Source organism: Dromiciops gliroides, chromosome 4, assembly GCF_019393635.1.
Source record: "Dromiciops gliroides isolate mDroGli1 chromosome 4, mDroGli1.pri, whole genome shotgun sequence".
Taxonomy (NCBI): domain Eukaryota; kingdom Metazoa; phylum Chordata; class Mammalia; order Microbiotheria; family Microbiotheriidae; genus Dromiciops; species Dromiciops gliroides.
The window spans coordinates 393,929,335-393,949,599 of NC_057864.1; the positions used below are offsets into that span (position 1 = coordinate 393,929,335).

At 36.8% G+C, this 20,265-nt stretch overlaps 1 pseudogene; it reads right to left on the bottom strand.

Annotated features, from left to right (window-relative positions):
• Nucleotides 1–20,265, bottom strand: part of LOC122755154 — a 38,750-nt pseudogene that overhangs the window by 17,434 nt on the left and 1,051 nt on the right.

Below are 20,265 nucleotides of genomic sequence, written 5' to 3' on the forward strand. Positions count from 1 at the left end.
GCTTTGAGGGTTTTGTGCCCTAATACATGGTCAGTTTTTTGTGTGTCATGTACCACTGAGAAAAAGCTTTATTCCCATCTATCCCCATTCAGTTTTCTCCAATGGCCTATCATATCCAGCATTTTAAAATTCTATTCACCTCCTTAACTTATTTCTTATTTATTTTGTGGCTAGATTTATCTAGTTCTGAGAGGGGAAGGTTAAGATCCCCTACTAGTATAATTTTGCTATTTCCTCTTGTAACTCAACTTCTCTAAGAATTTGGATGTTATAACACTTGGTCCATATATGTTTAGTATTGATATTACTTCATTGTCTGAGGTACCTTTTAGCAAGATATAGTTTATCTATTTTAATTAATTCTGGCTTTGCTTTTGTTTTTCTGAGATAAGAATTGCTACCCGTTTTTTTTTTTTTACTTCAGCTGAAGCATAATATATTATGCTCCAACCTTTTACCTTTACTCTGTGTGTATCTCTCTGCTTCAAATGTGTTTCTTGTAAACAATATATTGAAGGATTCTGTTTTTTAATCCACTCTTCTATTTGCTTGTTTTACTGGAGAGTTCATCCCATTCACATTCACAGTTATGATAATTGTCTATTTCCCTCCATCCTATTTCCCCCTTTGTACTTTTTTTTCTTCTTTCACCCTATACCTTCTCACCAGCATTTTGCTTCTGACCTCTACATCCCTCAATCTGCCCTCCCTTTTATTAGCTGCCCTCACCATAGGATATAGTCTTGAATAAACTAATGCAGAAGTAGGGAGGTTGGAAATTTACAGAATTGTGGGAAGAAGCAAAGGAGGGTTTACATATAATGGGTGAAAAAGTAGGTTTGTTTGTGTTGAGGACAAGACCCATGGCAACCATGGGAGTGGGGGAAAATTGGCTACTCCACATCTTTGCACTCTCAGACTAGTTAGTTACATAACCAATTCATAGCTCTACCAACAGAATAACAATGTGCTATAATTCTGCACACTCTACAACAATTGCAATAGCCATTTTTTGGTCATCTTTGCCAACCTGATGGTATGAAGTGGAATATCAGAACTGTTTTAATTTTAATTTGCTCAGTTGGTGGGTTTTTTTGCAAATTTTTTTCTAATGACATGATTGCTTGAATTTCTTCCTTTGTGAATGATTTATTAATATTTTTGATGATCTATCTATTGAAAAGTAGTTGTATTTCTTATGTATTTCATACATTTCCTTACATATCTTGAATATTGGATCTTTATAATTTATCTGGGAGTTTTCATTTTGGGCTTTCTTTTGGGAGGTCATAGATTCTTTCTATTTTTACTTTTTCATATGACCTTAATAAATTTGGATAATATTTATTTGTCATTTCTTGAAATATGTCTAGGATTTTTTATTTGAGATTTTTAAGTAGTTTGATGGCTTTTAGATTTTTTTCTCCTTAATTTGTTTTATACATATATTGCTTTTGATGCAAAACACCTGATATTTTCTGATCTTTTCAGTCTTTAAATTCAGTTCTGATATTCCCCCATGTCTCATAGAAATTACCGAACTATTTTTTGTTCCATCATAATTTAAAGGAGTGTTATATGAACAAAATTTTATATCTCCTGTACTAAAGTGTTTCTTCTACTTCAAATTCTTTTCTCTCAGAGTTTGTACTTTCTTTCCAATTATTTCCTCTACCACTCTCATTTTATTTATAGATATGATTTTGAAAAATTCTTGCTCCATTTTTTTCTTGAATTCAAATGGAGCTTGTGGCAAATTTTTGATTTATCTCTCTCTCTATATATATAAAGATTTTTTAAACATATGGATATTTCTACAAATATGATATGAATGCATGCTTATATATTCATATCATACTTATAGATATGCTTTGAAAATTCTCTTTATTTCTTCCAGGAATTCAAATAGTCCTTGTAGACAATTTGTGATTTTCTTTGAGACTTTTCAATGAAAGCATATACAGATATTCTCTACTCTGGGCAGTGTGTCATGAGTATCCCTGACTCTAATATTTATTGTTTTCTTTTTCTTTATTGTTTTTTAATTTTTTATGTTTATTTATTCATCCAGCCTTACTTTCTGCACCTGGATTTGGTTCCAGGGCCAATCTCCTTCCTCTTCCACATTCTTGGATGGGGGGCGTGGGGGTGGGACAGGCTCTGTTAGTCCTGACTTCACTTTCCTGAGTTCCTTCTTTTGCCTTTTCTTTTGTGTATCTGCCTTTAGAGTTCTACAGGTTTCAGCATCTGTGGTCAGAGCTTTGCCATTGTCTATTCATAATGAGGCATTGAATATTTTGGCCCTCTTGAGGGCTTCCTTGATAAAGGTGTTGTTTGTCCTGGAGTTTCTCTTGTAAGGATGCTACCTCTAGCTACTCTGCCTGAAGGTGCTCAGGCACTCTAATCTGTTTACCTCTTCTTTTGTTGGCTATATTTGGTGAAATCCTGGGAGGGATAAAAGAGCCTATTGAAGTTTCAAAAGATTCTTATTCAGTTTGGGACTTTTTAAAAATATCATTGCTCAAGTAAAAGTGAAGGAAGAGAGGGCAGCTAGGTGGTGCAGTGGATAGAGCACCGGCCCTGGATTCAGGAGGACCTGAGTTCAAATCCGGCCTCAGACACCTAACACTTACTAGCTGTGTGACCCTGGGCAAGTCACTTAACCCCAATTGCCCCACCAAAAAAAAAAAAAACAAAAAAAAAAAGTGAAGGAAGAGTTGGACACCTATGTGACCTATCACCTAACTATCATCATTAGAAGGTCCCACTCAAAATAAATTATTAAATACACTATTAAATTCACTATGTGAAATACATTATTAAATTTATAGTTTAATATGCATGTTCACATTAGCATTATCCATATTAGCCTTTGAACCATGAGGGGAAGAAACACTATTTCTTCAAGTTCTGTAAAACTTAAGCAAAGAATTTGCTTGACAGAAAACTGTATGTAAATGTTACACATGGTTTCAGAGTTTTTGTTTTGTAGCCATTTCTTGCCCCAATGATCCTTCTGGGGGTTGTTGCTATACCTTTGGGAGGACCAAGTTGCTCATTAGCATCTTTGCGGGGAATTAAAAGCCACAGTGCCATATGCTTTTGTGTAGTTTAAAACAGAGAAGGCAAAGAGCTCTTCATTGTCTATTAAAATTGCACTCAGCAGCTCCCAAAAAGCTGCTAGAGCAATTAAGAAAAGATAGCCTAATTAGGCAAACAAGCAAACATTTTCTAAGTGGGAAAAAAAAAATCCTTGTTTTTTTTCTTAAAGCAAGTTTGAATGTGACTTTTGGGGCTAAAAAGTGAATTACTTTAAATCTTCTCTACCTACATTCTCCCCACTTCTCAGGAATAACTTCGGTTTAACCAAGGACTCTTCAAGGTTGCCTAGAAGAGTTTTCTTATACTAACAAAACACTAGACAGATATATTTTTATTACCCTAACTTCATTCCCAATTACAAACTCCCTTCTTAAACCAGAATCAGAATCTTAGACTTTCTTTTTTTTTTTCTTTTTCTTTTTTTTTGGTGGGGCAATGAGGATTAAGTGACTTGCTCAAGGTCACATAGCTAGTAAGTGTCAAGTGTATGAGATGAGATTTGTACTCGGGTCCTCCTGAATCCAGGGCTGGTGCTTTATCCATTGCACCACCTCCCTGCCCTGAATCTTAGTATTTCTGGCCTAAATAGGTATCACCACTTTCATTGCAATGGAAATTGATAGCCAACACTCCAGGGAAAGTAATTACTTTACTAAAACCTACTCAAGGATTTTCACATAAAATTTTCCTGTAAGGAAGTAAAAGTAGCCGATTAGGCTATGGGGTCCAAGATCTATAGAAATAAAGTAGTCATTGTATACTCTTTCCCTGAAAGGCCCAGAGCTAGATTTCAACTCTAACTACCTTGAGTCCACTCTGTAGGGTCCTGTTCAAAATAGCCCAGATAAGGGTTAACTCAATTTATTAAACATTTATTAAGGGGCTGGAGCCAAGATGATGGAGGAAAGATATTAAACACAAAGAACTCCTGACACAATTACCCCAAAAACAGCAATAAAAAAAAAAAAACCTCGAGCAACAAAACCCCCCAAAAAGATGGGTTGAGATTATTTTCCAGACAAAGACAGATTAAAGTGGGCTGTGCTGGGCTGTGAGAAGGATTCAATTCTACAATCATGCCAACACAAACTCCAGGCCCACTGCACCAGAGAAACTTACCCCGAGCCTCCAAATCAGCTGTAGCACCAGTGTCTTCTAGAACTAAGCTTACTGTCGGGTGAGAGGGCTGAACAGCTGGCCAGGGGGTGAGGTGGGGGTAGAATACAGGGGTGTCTGTGGGACCTAAGGAGGTATTCAGTTATCCCACACCAGCAGGGAACCAAGAAGAAATCATGAGTAGCTGGAGGCCCAGGTCAGGGAGGGGCACAGTCTTGTCAGAAGCTAAGAACCACCACAGCACTCTGCTGGCTGGTTACTTAGCAAGTTGGATGGAGGTTATCTTTTGACCAGAGAACAGGCCAGGTGAGAGAAAAACCTGCCCTCCCTCAAACTGAAACACCTGGGACCCTCTGAAACTTGGGGCAGTGTAGCTTGGAAGTAGTGCCCCATTGTAAGAGGGAGTTAAAAATCAAGTAAAAAATGGCAAAATGAGAAAGCAAAGAAAGTTGAAAACTATTGCAAGTTTCTTTAGTAACAAGGAAGATTGAGATGCACCCTCAGAAGAGGATAACAACTTCAGAGACCCTACATCTAAAGCTTCCAAGAAAAATATGAATTGGTCTCAGGGCATGGAACTGCTCAAAAGGGAATTTGAAGAGAAAGCAGGAGAGATAGAAGGAAGATTTGGAGAAGTGGAGAAAAGAATGGAAAGAGAAATGAGAGATATGCAGGAGAATCATGGGAAAAAAAGTCAATTGCTTGAAAAGCCAAATGGAAAAGGAGTTACAAAAGCTCTCTCATGAAATTAATTGCCTAAGAATTAGGATTGAACAAATGGCAGCTAGTGACTTTATGAGAAACCAAGACACAGTAAAGCAAATCCAAATGAATTAAAAAAAAAAATAGAGGGCATTATGAAATATCTCCTTGAAAAAACAGCTAACCTGGAAAATAGATCCAGGAGAGATAATTTGAAAATCACTGGACTACCTGAAAACCATGACCAAAATAAGAGTTGAGACACCATCTTCCAAGAGATTGTCAGGGAAAATTGCCCTGATATTCTAGAAGCAGAAGGTAAAATAGAAATTGACAGAATCCACCGATCACCTCCGAAAAGAGATCCCAAAATGAAAACTTCCAGGAATATTATAGCCGAATTCCAGAGATCCCAAGTCAAGGAGAAAATATTGCAAGCAGTTAGAAAAAAAGGAATTCATATACTGTGGAGCTCCAATAAGGATAAGACAAGATCTAGCAGCATCTACATTGAAGGACTAGAGGGCATGGAATATGATATTCCAGAAGGCAAAGGAACTGGGACTATAACCAAGAATCATGTACCTAGCCAAACTGATTATAACCTTTCAGAGGAAAAATGGGATTTCAATGAAAAAGAGGACTTTCAGGCATTTGTGATGAAAAGACCTGAACTGAGTAGAAAAATTTGACTTTCAAATACAAGACCCAGGAGAAGCATAAAAAGGTAAACAGGAAAAAGAAATCTTGAAGGATATGAAAAGATTAAACTGTTTACATTCCTCCATGGGAAGATAATACTATGAACTCATAAGAATATTTTCAGTAAGGGGTACACAGAGGACACAGGTCTGAACTGAATATAAAGGGATGATATCTGTAAAGCATTTATTTTTTGTTTATCTTTGTTCTCTGTGGGGCAAGCAGGGTGGGATGTCATGTCGGGCCAGATTTGGGCTCAGGACCTCCTGGGTCCAAGGATGGTGCTTTGTCCACTGTGCCACCTACTTAACCCATGATGACATCTTTAAAATAGGGCTAAGGGGTAGGAAGAATGCACTGGGGGAGGGGGAAGGGGAAAGGTATCTTACATGAAGGAAACAAGAAAAAAGCTTATGGATGAGAGAGGAAGAGGGGGAAGGAGTGAGGGAGTGAGTGGACCTTACTGTCATCAAAATTGGCTCAAAGAGGGAATAACATACATACTCAAGTGGATATAGTAATATATTTTTGCTGTGAGGGAAAGTGGGAGGGGAAGGAGATGGGTGGGGGAGAAGAGGGGAAGGAGAGAAAGGCAAATTGGGGGAGGGAGCAATGAAAAGCAAAACACTTGCAAGGAAGGTAAAGATTTTCTTCATAACTTCACATGTATGACTTACATTGAATTGCTTGATTCCATAAGGAGGATCAAGGAGGGAGGGAAGAAAAAAAATTAGAATACAAAATTAGCTCAAAGGCCTTAACCTCATCAGAGTGGGCTCAAGGGGGGAATAACATACACAACCAATTGGGAGGATTACTGTAGTAGGGGAAGAGGATAAGGAGGGAAGGGTAAAAGAAGTGGGGGCAGAGAAGGGGAGGGGGAAGTCATAATAAAAACATTTTTGGGGAGGATTAGGGTAAAAGAAGATAGAGAATAGAGTAAATATCATGGGAAGGGAATAGGATAGAGAGAAATAGTAATGATGATTGACTATATTGGCAAAACATATGGTACCTACTCTGCTGGGCTATTGTGAAGAAAATTCTTTGTCAAGTTTAAGGCTATATAAAACTTATGATGAACAGGATGCTATCAGAAAAACCTGGAAAGAACCTACATGAACTGAAGCAGAGTGAAATATATTGTGTACAAAATAACAGCAATAGTGTAATATGATCTGCCCGGAAGCATGTGGTTATTTTCAGCAAGGCAATGATCCAATGTAACTCTGAAGGACTTATGAAAATTGTAGTCCATCTACAGAGAAATAACTGATGGTATCTGAAAACAGATTGAAACACATTTTTTTTTGACAATTCCATAATCTGAAGTTTTGTTTTTATCTGTTTTCTCTAACAACCTAGCTAATGTGGAGATGTTTTCCATGACTACTCATGTACAACTTATATTGAAGTGATTGAGTTCCTGGAGTTGGGGGGGTGGGGAGGTAGGAAGAGAAGTTGGAAGAAAATGTTTTACAAAATTCATGTAAAAATTTGTTTTTACATGTAATTTGGTAAATAAAATTCTAAACAGAGGGAAAAAAAACACACATGTTTTAAGTGTCTATTATGTGCCAGGCACTGTGCTAAGCTCTTGGGATAGAAATAAGAAAAAGAAAGGTGATGCTAACCCTACAGAAACTTATAATCTAATGGTGGGGGAACACAAGACATAAAAGGAAGCTAAAATGAAAATGGCACCAGGGAGTCCTTAGCATGGAGACATAATATTCTATAGAGTCAAAACCAAGTAATACCTCTGATGGAAAATGAGCCATTACTTGGAAAGTTCTGAGCCTTATATAAGGAAAGTTTTGGAAGGAGTTTATTGCTTTGTCCTTCAGTCCTCCATTCAGAGGAGAGAGGCAACTTAGGGAGCTGAGAAGGTATTGAATATAAAAGCTTAGATGATATTGTGATGAGATTTCAGGTGATCAGCTTATCATAGGGGAGGCACGATTTTCTGTGGAGTCAAACAAAGTAGAGCTGATGATGTAAAATAGAGAGAGTTGCTCCATGTTTTCTAGAGTCTTGGCCTTCAAAAAGTTCAAAATTGTAATTGACTTCTCAGAGCTCTGAGAACTAGATAAAACCCTACTTGGAGTCCATATCTTTTTCTAACGCTTGCCATTCCCCTTCTCCAACCCTCTTAACACCTGGTTCTCTGCAGCAGAAGATTGGAACCAAGAACATATTTTTTATGGTTCCTTATCTCCTTTCCTAGGCCACCATGTTGGACCTGGATCTCTCCTTAACCATGAGGTATGCTGAAAGGCTGTCACCATCTGAAGTAGATAAGATGAAATTATTTTGACTCACAGTTTCTGCTACTTCAAATCATTTAACACACAGGATAAAATGGAGAGCACTTGATGTCCCTCGTAAAGATTGTTCATGTAAAAGTAGAGGGAGAAAGTGAGAGACATGGAAGAGGACTGGTGGGTTGAGAGTGTAGATATGGAGAATAGAAAACATCTGTTCTGGGGCATTGAGGGTTTCTTTGGGCAAAGGAATTCCAGTTCCAGGCCATTATCTTTTTTGTGGGGGGGAGGGGAACATGAGGTTTAGTAACTTGTCCAGGGTCACACAGCTAGTTAAGTGTCAAGTGTCTGAGGCAGGATTTGAACTCAGGTCCTCCTGAATTCAGGGCCGATGCTTTATCCACTGTGTCACCTAGCTGCCCCAGGCCATTATCTTTTGACGTGAGTAGAAGATTAAGGAAAATTATTTCCGATTTTAATCTTCTAATCATTTCCAAAATGAAATTAGTTTGACAGCATTAAAATAATGCTATCTATTCATAGGGATGGCTTGCCATTTAAATCTAATTAGTGTGCAGTCCAATAATAATCAGATATGTCATTTAATGTGTCAGATTATGTTGTTTTATTTTCTTATAATAGTAAATCTTGTATGCACAAGATATACCTAAAAAGTAATACTACTCCACACAAATTAGTATAATTACTATATGGTTATACTTCATATGCTAAATCTGTAATAAGCTGACAGTCATCAATTTGGAATCCTTTCTTAAAGGAATAAGTAAATTAGAGGGAACACTGGCTCTCAATCTCCTAGCACAAGAATTTTTTTTTTTTTTTATCTCTTTTAGGTCATGGCTCCTCAGGTAGTCTGGTGAAACTATGAATCCCTTCTAAGAAAGTTTTTAAATAAATGAAAGAAATGCTAAATTTCAGCAGTTAGCAGATGCTAAATTTCAAAGGTTAGCAAAAATAGATGTATTTTTCTCCTATCCATGTTCAAGGACCTTGCTGAAATTTTTCCATGGACCGTACCTTAATTACTTCTGTAGATGGGCTCCCTAACTGCAGTCTCTATGACTCACTTTGCACATTCCTGTTAGACTAATCCTCCCTAAATACTCTTTCCATCATCTGAGTCCTATACTCCATTTACTCACTCTTAGTATCTCAATTCCAAACTGTCTGCCTATCAAAGTCCTCCTAATGTGAATTCATCTTACTGATCATAGTTTTATATTCCTCTACTCTGCAAGATGTATTTTTTTTGCACCAATTAGACCAATGCCAATGATCTCATTGCTTCCTATACTATTTCCTTTTCTTTTATCTTTATTCATGCTGTTCTTCCTGCTTAGAATGATCTCTCTTCTGCTTTCTTCTCCTCAGGCAAGTCCCATTAATTTTTCAAAATCCTTCTCCTAACTGGTCTACTCCATGAAGCTTTTTTTTTTTAAAGTTCCATTCCAACTTACACTATCCGATTCCTAAACTCTAATTGTACTTACAGAGAGCAATGAACATTTGAATATTTAATTGATTTCTAATTTTATATATTTGTCTCTCTAAATAAACTGTAATTTATGTGAGGATGGTGAGATTGGTTACACAAAATGAGCTCTACAGAATCTCTTGTCTATCTCAAAGTTGGTGGCAGCATGTCATAGTGGAAAAAACTCCTAGTATTTAGAGTCAAATACTGGGTCTGCTACTAATTATCTTCATAAATTTACTTTTTCAAATGTAAAATGAGGTTGTTGTTTAGAAGATACCTAAGCTTCCTCCCAGCTATAAATTCCTGATCATGTGGTTTCTGATTTATCCCTTTCATCCCACTCATATGGTCACTATCCTCAGTAATCCTTTATTATCTTTCTTCTGTACTAGATTAATGGTCTCTCTATTTCCAAACTCTCTCCTCTGTAGTCTTTTTTTAATTAAAATTTATTTATTTTTAATATTCATTTATTTCTTAAATTTTGAATTCCAGATTCTCTCCCATCTTACTACTCTTTCCCTACCAACAGAGAATTTTTTCCCACATTTTTTTGGGGGGTGGGGCAATGAGGTTAAGTGACTTGCTCAGGGTCACACAGCTAGTAAATGTCAAGTGTCTGAGGCTGGATTTGAACTCAGGTCTTCCTCAATCCAGGGCCAGTGCTTTATCCACTGTGCCAACTAGCTGCCCCCCACCTTTTCTTTTTCCAAGAGAGAATTATAAAACACTCTCCTCTAGCCCTGTCTCCTCTTTTAAAAAATGCATCTCTTATGCATAACACATTATTGGGTTTTTGTTTCTATTCTATTCTGATACCTGTTTCCATTTTATGGATTAGCTCACTCTATTCACATTCACAGTTATGATCACTTAATATTTCCCTCCATCCTATTTTCTTCTGTTTATCCTTCTCTCTTTTAATCCTTTCATGTCTCTTAGCCCTTCACCTCTTGTTTTCCTATTTCTATGTTGGGTAAGATAGATTTCTATATCGAACTGAATGTGTGTGTGATTTCTTTTTTCCTATCTTTTTTTTTTTTTGTGGTGCAATAGGGGTTAAGTGACTTGCCCACGGTCACACAGCTAGTAAGTGTCAAGTGTTTGAGGCCTGATTTGAGCTCAGGTCCTCCTGAATTCAGGGACAGGGCTTTATCCACTGTGCCACCCGGCTGCCCCCCTCTATCTTTCAACCAATTCTGATGTGATTGAGATTCAAGCATTGCCTGTCCCCTCTTTTATTTTTCCCTCCATTATAAAAGTTCTTCATTGTGTGCCTATTTTATATGAGAAAAATTTCCCTATTCTACCTCTCCCTTCCATCTTCTCCCAGTACATCCCTCTTTCACATCCCTACATCTTTTTTGGAGATCATTCTAATATAATCAACTCATACCCATGTGCTGTCTATGTAGACTCCTAACTGCCGTAATAATTATAAAGTTCTTAGGAGTTCCATGTATTATCTTCCCATAGACAAATGTAAACAGTTTATCTTTATTTAGTCCCTTCTGAGTACTCTTTCATGTTTTCCTTTTTATGATTTTCTTGAGTTTCTCTTTGAATGTCAATTTTTCTATTTTTCTCTGATCTTTTCATCAGGAATGTTTGAAAGCCCTTTATTTTATTAAATATCCATTTTTCTCCCGAAGAATTATATTCATTTTTGCTGCATAGATGATTCTTGGTTATAATCCTAACTCTCCTTTACTTTCTAGTATATCTTACTTCAAGTCCTCTCATTCTTTATGATAGAAACTTCAAAATCTTGTATAATCCTGACTGTATCTCCATCATAGTTGAACTGTGTCTTTATGACTACTTGGAGTATTTTCTCCTTCACCTGAGAGCTCAGGAATTTGGCTATATGTTTCCTGTGAGTATTCTTCTCAGCACTTCTTTCAGTAGGTGAATGGTTTATGCTTTCAAATTTTTTTTAACCCTTTGATCTAACATATCAGAGAAATTTTCCTTTATCATTTTTTGATATATGATGTCTAGGCCCATCTTCGATCATAACATTCCCGTAGTCCAATAATTTTAGAATTATCTCTCCTTGATCTATTTTCCAGGTCAGTTGTTTTTCCAATGAGATATTTCACAGTTTCTTCTAATTTTTCATTCTTTTAATTTAATTTTATTGTTTCTTAGAGCCTCACAAAATCATTAGTTTCCACTTATCCATTTCTAATTTTTAAATAATTATTTTTCTTCAGTGAGCTTTTTTACTTCCTTTTCCATTTGGTCCATTCTGTTTTTTAAGGAGTTCTTTCCTTCATTGAGTTTTTGTACATCCTTTCCATTTGGCTTATTATACCTTTAAAGCAGTTCTTTTCTTCACTGAATTTTTGCGTGTCTTTTAAGGTTAGGTCAATTCTTTTTTTAAAGATTGTGTCCCTTAGTAGCTTTTTGTACCCATTTACTAAGCTGTTAATTATTTTTTTTCATTTTTTTTTTATATTGAGAATTTTATTTTCCCAAATTACATGTAAAATACAAATTTTGACATCAATTTTTTTATATGTATCTTTTTTTATGAGATATTTTATTTTTTCCGTTACATGTAAAGATAGTTCTCAACTTTTGTTTATACATGCTTTACAATTTCAGATTTTTCTCCCTTCCTCCCCTCCCTCCCCCCCTCCCCTAGACAGCAGGTAATCTGATATAGGTTATATCTATATATCTCTATACATAAACATATATATATATACACACACATATATATACACATAATAACATTAATCCTATTTCTGCATTAATCCTGTTACAAGAGAAAGAATCAGAGCAGTGATGCAAAACCTCAAAATAGAAAAAAAAAACAACAGCACCCAAAACAAAAGAAATAATATGGTTCAATCAGCATCTATACTCCACAGTTCTTTCTTTCTTTTTTTATCTTGGATTTGGAGATCCTCTTCTATCATGAGTTCCCTGGAACTCTTCTGTACCATTGCATTGGTGAGAAGAATATAGTCCATCACAGTAGGTCAACACTCAATGTTGATGATACTGTGTACAATGTTCTTCTGGTTCTGCTCATCTCACTCATCATCAGCTCACATAAGACCCTCCAGGTTTCTCTGAACTCTTCCTGCTCATCATTTCTTACAGCACAATAGTATTCCATTATATTCATATACCACAACTTGTCCAGCCATTCCCCAATTGATGGGCACCCCCTCAAATTCCAATTCCTTGCTACCACGTAAAGAGCCGCTATAAATATTTTTGTACATGTGGGTCCCTTTCCCCCTTCCATGATTTCTTTGGGCAAAAGACCTAAAAGTGGGATTGCTGGGTCAAAGGGTATGCACAGCTTTATCGCCCTTTGGGCATAATTCCAAATTGCTCTCCAGAATGGTTGGATCAGCTCACAGCTCCACCAACAATGCATTAGTGTTCCAATTTTCCCACAGCCTCTCCAACATTTATCTTCCTTTTTTGTCATTTTAGCCAATCTGATAGGTGTCAGGTGGTACCTCAGAGTTGTTTTAATTTGCATCTCTCTAATCATTAGAGATTTAGAGCATTTTTTCATATGGGAATAGATAGCTTTGGTTTCTTCATCAGAAAACTGCCTGTTCATATCCTTTGACCATTTCTCAATTGGGGAATGACTTGGATTCTTATAAATTTGATTTAATTCCCTATATATTTTAGAGATGAGGCCTTTATCAGAAGCACTGGCCTCAAAAATTGTTTCCCAGCTTTCTGCCTCCCTTCCAATTTTGGATGCATTGCTTCTGTTTGTACAAAATTGTTTTAATTTAATATAATCAAAATCATCCACTTTGCATTTTATAATATACTCTATCTCATGTTTGGTCAAAAACTGTTCTCCTTTCCAAAGATCTGATAGGTAGACTATTCCTTTCTCTCCTAATTTACCTATGGTATCACCTCTTATGTCTAAATCATGTATCCATTTTGACCTTATTTTAGTATAAGGTGTAAGATGTTGGTCTAAGCCTAATTTCTGCCATACTATCTTCCAGTTTTCCCAGCAGTTTTTGTCAAATACTGAGTTCCTATCCCAGAAGCTGGAGTCTTTGGGTTTATCAAACACTACATTACTAGTGTCATTTACTACTGCATTTCCTGAGCCTAGCCTATTCCATTCATCAACCACTCTATTTTTTAGCCAGTACCAGATAGTTTTGATGACTGCCGCTTTATAGTAAAGCTCCAGGTTTGGTACCGCTAACCCACCTTCCTGTGAATTTTTTTTCATTATTTCCCTGGATATTCTTGATTTTTTGTTTTTCCAGATGAATTTTGTTATTATTTTTTCTAGCTGTATAAAATAATTTTTAGGTAGCCTGATTGGTATGGCACTGAATAAGTAAATTAATTTAGGCAGTATTGTCATTTTTACTATATTAGCTCTGCCTATCCATGAGCAGTTGATATCTTTCCAATTATTTAGATCTGATTTGATTTGTGTGACGAGTGTTTGGTAGTTGTGTTCATAGAGTTCCTGGGTTTGTCTCGGCAAGTAGACTCCCAAGTATTTTATATTACCTACCGTTACTTTAAATGGAATTTCTCTTTCTATCTCTTGCTGCTGGACTTTGTTGGTCATGTATAGAAATGCTGATGATTTATGTGGATTTATTTTATATCCTGCTACTTTGCTAAAGTTGTTAATTGTTTCAAGTAATTTTTGACTTGATTCTCGAGGATTCCTTAAGTATACCATCATATCATCTGCAAAGAGTGATAGTTTTGTTTCCTCCTTGCCTATTCTAATTCCTTTAATTCCTTTCTCTACTCTGATTGCTAAAGCTAACATTTCGAGAACAATATTAAATAATAGGGGTGATAATGGACATCCCTGTTTCACCCCTGATCTTATTGGGAAGGCCTCTAATTTATCTCCATTGCATATAATACTTGCTGATGGCTTTAGGTAGATACTGTTTATTATTCTAAGGAAAGCTCCACCTATTCCTAAACTCTCTAGTGTTTTTATTAGGAATGGGTGCTGTACTTTGTCAAAAGCTTTCTCTGCATCTATTGAGATAATCATATGATTTTGGTTGGTTTTCTTATTGATGTGGTTGATTATGTTAATAGTTTTCCTAATGTTGAACCAGCCCTGCATTCCTGGTATAAATCCCACCTGGTCATAGTGTATTATCCTGGTGATCACTTGCTGTAATCTCCTTGCTAATATCTTATTTAAGATTTTAGCATCAATATTCATTAGGGAAATTGGTCTATAATTTTCTTTCTCTGTTTTTGCTTTGCCTGGTTTTGGTATCACCACCATATTTGTGTCATAAAACGAATTTGGTAGAACTCCTTCTTCACCTATTTTTCCAAATAATTTGTATAATATTGGAATTAATTGTTCTTTAAATGTTTGGTAAAATTCACCCGTAAACCCATCTGGCCCTGGGGATTTTTTCTTAGGGAGTTCATTAATAGCTTGTTCAATTTCTTTTTCTAATATGGGTTTATGTAAGGATTTTATTTCTTCTTCAGTTAACCTGGGCAGTTTGTATTTTTGTAAATATTCATCCATTTCATTTAGATTGTCAAATTTATTGGCATACAGTTGGGCAAAATATTTCCTAATTATTGCTTTAATTTCCACTTCATTGGTGGTAACATCACCCTTTTCATTTTTGATACTGGTAATTTGGTTTTCTTCTTTCTTTTTTTTAATCAAATTAACCAATATTTTATCTATTTTATTGGTTTTTTTCATAAAACCAGCTCTTAGTTTTATTAATTAATTCTATAGTTTTTTTGCTTTCAATCTTATTGATTTCTCCTTTAATTTTCAGGATCTCTAATTTAGTGTCTAATTGGGGATTTCTAATTTGTTCTTTTTCTAGCTTTTTAAGTTGCATGCCCAATTCATTAATCTCCTCTTTCTCTTTCTTATTCATGTAAGCATTTAGAGCTATAAATTTTCCCCTAAGCACTGCTTTGCCTGCATCCCCTAGATTTTGGTATGTTGTCTCATTATTGTCATTCTCTTGGATAAAGTTATTGATTGTTTCTATGATTTCTTGTTTGGCCCATTCATTCTTTAGAATGAAATTATTTAGTTTCCAATTGATTTTCATTCTACTTTTCCCTGGCTCTTTCTTACATGTAATTTTTATTGCATCATGATCTGAGAAGGATGCATTTACTATTTCTGCCTTTCTACATTTGACTATGATGTTTTTGTGCCCTAATACATGGTCAATTTTTGAAAATGTGCCATGTACTGCTGACAAAAAGGTATATTCCTTTCTATCCCCATTCAATTTTCTCCAGACATCTATCATGTCTAACTTTTCTAGTAATCTATTCACCTCTTTCACTTCTTTCTTATTTATTTTTTGGCTAGATTTATCTAATTCTGAGAGGGGGAGATTCAGATCCCCCACTAGTATAGTATTACTGTCTAATTCCTCTTGTAACTCATTTAACTTCTCCTCTAAGAACTTGGATGCTATACCACTTGGCGCATACATATTCAATATTGATATTGCTTCATTATCTATAGTACCTTTAAGTAAGATGTAATTTCCTTCCTTATCTCTTTTAATGAGATCTATTTTTGCCTGCACTTTGTCTGAGATAAGGATTGCTACCCCTGCCTTTTTTACTTTAGCTGAGGCATAATATATTCTGCTCCAGCCTTTTACCTTTACTCTGTGTGTATCTCTCTGCTTCAAATGTGTTTCTTGTAAACAGCATATTGTAGGGTTCTGGTTTTTAATCCACTCTGCAATTCGCTTCTGTTTTATAGCAGAGTTCATCCCATTCACATTCACAGTTATTATTACTGACTGTCTATTCCCCTCCATTCTATTTACCCCCTTTGTACTTTTCCCCCCTTCTTTCACCCTATTCCTCCTCACCGACGTTTTACTTCTTACCCCTGCCTCCCCCAATCTGCCCTCCCTTTTTATCACCCCCCTCTCATTTCTTTACCCTTTTCTCCCTTGCTTTTGTCCTCCCTTCTATCAGTCCCCCCCTTTCCCTTCCCCTTTTGTTTCCCTAAAGAATGAGTTAAGTTTCTTTATCCCAATGAACGTATATGTTATTCCCTCTTTGAGTCAAATCTAATGAGAATAGGGTTGAAACCATGTTCCCCCCTCCTTTCTTTCCCTCTATTATGATAGGTTTTTTTCCACCTCTTCATATGATATAATTCATCCCATTCCACCTCCCCTTTCCTCTCCTCCCCATAGACTCCCTTTTTATCCCCTTAATTCTTTTGTATCATCACATCAAAGACAATTTATATTTATACCCTCTATATAAAGTCCTTCTCTCTGCCCAAATACATTTACAGTTCTTAAGAGTTATGAGTATTATCTTCCTGTGTAGGGATATAAACAGTTTAACCTAATAGGGTAACTTTTTTTTTCCCCTCTGTTTACCTTTTTAAACTTCTCTTGAGTCTTGTATGTTGAGATCAAATTTTCTATTCAGTTCTGGTCTTTTCACCAGGAAAGATTGAAAGTCCCCGATGTCATTAAATGTCCATCTTTTCCCCTGAAAGAAAATGCACATTTTTGCTGGGTAATAGATTCTCGGCTGCAATCCAATCTCCTTTGCCTTCCGGAATATCATATTCCAAGCCTTGCGGTCCTTTAATGTTGAAGCTGCCAGGTCCTGAGCAATCCTGACTGTGGCTCCATGATATTTAAATTGCTTCTTTCTGGCTGCTTGGAGTATTTTCTCCTTCACCTGATAATTCTGGAATTTGGCTACAATATTCCTTGGAGTTTTCCTTTTGGGGTCTCTTTCAGGAGGTGATCGATGGATTCTTTCAATGATGATTTTATCCTCTGATTCTATGATATCAGGGCAGTTCTCCTTAATAATTTCCTGGAATATGGTATCTAGATTCTTTTTCTGGTCATGGCTTTCAGGCAGTCCAATGATTCTCAAATTCTCTCTCCTCGATCTGTTTTCCAGATCAGTTGTCTTTCCAATGAGGTATTTCACATTTTCTTCTATTTTTTCATTTTTTTTATTCTGCTTGACTGATTCTTGGTGTCTCATGGATTCCTTATCTTCCAACTGTCCCACTTTAATTTTTAAGGCATTGTTTTCTTCAGTGAGATTATGCACCTTTTTTTCCATTTGGCTAAGTGAATTTTTTAAGGTACTGTTTTCTTCAGTGAGATTATGCACCTTTTTTTCCATTTGGCTAAGTGAATTTTTTAAGGTATTGTTTTCTTCAGTGAGATTATGCAGCTTTTTTTCCATTTGGCCAAATGAATTTTTTAAGGCTTTGTTTTCTTCAGCTTCCTTTTCCAAGCTGCTGATTCTTTTTTCATAGTTTTTTTGTTTTGCTTTCATTTCTCTCCCCATTTTTTCTTCTACCTCTTGCAATTGATTTTTAAAATCCTTTTTGAGCTCTTCCAGGAAGGCTTTTTGTTCTTGCGACCAATTCACCTTCCCTTGTGAGGCTTCAGAGGCTATTGTCCTCATCTGAGTTTGTGTTGGCTTCTTCCCTATTGATACAGAAGCTCTCAATGGAGAGGGCTCTTTTTTGCTTCTTACCCATTATTGCAGCTTATTTATTTATTCTTTAAGTTGAGGTCTGCTCTGGGGGCACCAGGGTCCCTGTTTTGGGCTTCTTGTGCAGGTGTATAGGTGCTGTGTGACCGGGCTTTTACTCTGAGGCCTTTATGGTGTGTGGAGATGCCCGGCCCTGCACTTCCTGTATGATTGTGCTCGGCCAGCCAGGCGCCAGACCCCGGCGTCTGATCCCGCTGTTCGTGGCCCTCTCGGCCGGTGCAGGTAAGTTTTTCCACTGTCCTTCTTGGCCACCAGATTTTTGAACCAGGTTCCGGGAGCCTCAGTTGTTCGGCTGTGGCCCATAGCTCCTGCTGACTTGCCCCGACCCCCTCGGCGCTGGGTTGCTGCCCTGCGCTGGGCCTCCCTTTTGCCTGAGTCAGACCGACCTTTTCCTGAAGTCTTCTAAATTATCTCTGGTTGGAGGACTGTGTCTCTCTCTCTCTTTGCAGGTTCTGTAGTTTCAGAATCCGTCCAGAGGCTTGATTTAATGTTCGTTTTGAGGGAACAGAAGGAGAGCTCAGGCAGCTTGCTGCTTCCTCTCCGCCATCTTGGCTCCGCCCCCGACATCAATTTTTAAAAAAACTTTGTGTTCCAAATTATCTTCCTTCCCACTCCCCAAAGAACTCAAGCAATTCAATATAAGCTATACATGAGCAGTTATGCAAAACATTTCCACTTTAGCCAGGTTGTGAAAGAAAACAGACAAAAACAAAACTTCAGATAAAGGAACTAACAAAAAGTTATGCTTCAATCTCTATTCAAATACCATTAATTCTCTCTCTATAGATGGATTGCATTTTTCATAGGATTTTCAGAGTTGTCTTGGATCATTACATTACTGAAAATAACCAAGTCATTCACAGCATATCTTTTTACAGTATTGCTATTATTTTTTATACAGTACATTTCATTGTGCATCATCTCATGCAGGTCCTTCCAGGTCTTTTTGATAGCATCCTGTTCATCATTTTTTTATAGTAAACTACATTTATAAAGTACTTTAAAGAGGGATTTTCTTACAATAAACCCATGAGGTTGATTATTGGAACAACAGTAATAGATAACATTTATATAGTACCTTATATCTGACAAAGAATTTTCTTCACAATAGCCCAGCAAAGTAAGTACCATACATTTTGTCATCATCAATCGATCACGTTCTATCAATCCTCATCATCCTCAATCAAATCCTCAACTTCTCATTCAATCCTCATCACAATCAAGAAGTCCTCATCATCAATCAGTCCTCCTCAGTCAATCCTCATCTTTCTCCAATAATCATCAGTCCATCAATCAATTATCATCATCAATAACAACATCATCATCTTACATTACTCTTGCCTCTGCTTTAATTTTTTTTCCCACAGGTACTGTTGTTAATTGTTTTCCTCCATCCTATTCCCTTCCCCCTGATATTTACTGTATTTTATATCTTCTTTTACCCTATCCATCCTCAAAAGGGATTTGCTTCTGACTGCCCCCTTCTCTAATCTGCCATCCCTTCTTTTAGCCCTCCCTCCCCATCACTCCCCCCCACCCCCCCACCCCGTGCCCTACTTTCCTGCAGGGTTAGTTAGATTACTCTACCCAATTAAGTGTGTATATTATTCCCTCCTTGAGCCAAATCTTATGAAATTAAGGTATTTGAGCCAATTCTGATGAGTGTAAGGCTCATTCACTGCCCTACTCCTCCCAATCCCGCCCCCCAGTCCACAAGCCCTTTCCTGCTTCTTTCATGTGATGTTTCATTCCATTTTACCTCTATCCTTCCCCTCCCCCAGTGAAATCCTTTCTCCCCTCAATTTTACACTAAAGATGTCATCATGGGGCAGCTAGGTGATACAGTGGACAAAGCACTTACCCTGGACCCAAGAAGACTGAGCCCAAATCTGGCCTCAGACACACAAGACACTCACCAACTCCACAACCCCAGGCATGCCACCCACCCCTGACTTCCCCACAAAAAATAATAAAAAATAAATGCTTTACATATATCATCCCTTCATAATCAATTCCCACCTGTGCCCTCTGTCTTAATTTATTCCTGTTATCTGCCATAATACTGAGGATGTTCTTATGAGTTAGATGTATCATCTTCCCACAAAGGAATGTAAGCTGTTTAACCTTTTAACATCCCTCATGATTTCTTTTTCCTGTTTACCTTTTCATGCTTCTCTAGAGTCTTATATTTGAAAGTCAAATTTTCTATTCAGTTCAGGTCTTTTCATCATGAATGCCTGAAAGTTCTATTTTTCATTGAAGTCCCATTTTCCTCCCTAAAAGATTATACTCAGTTTTGCTGGGTAGGTGATTTTTGGTTGTAATCCCAATTCCTTTGCT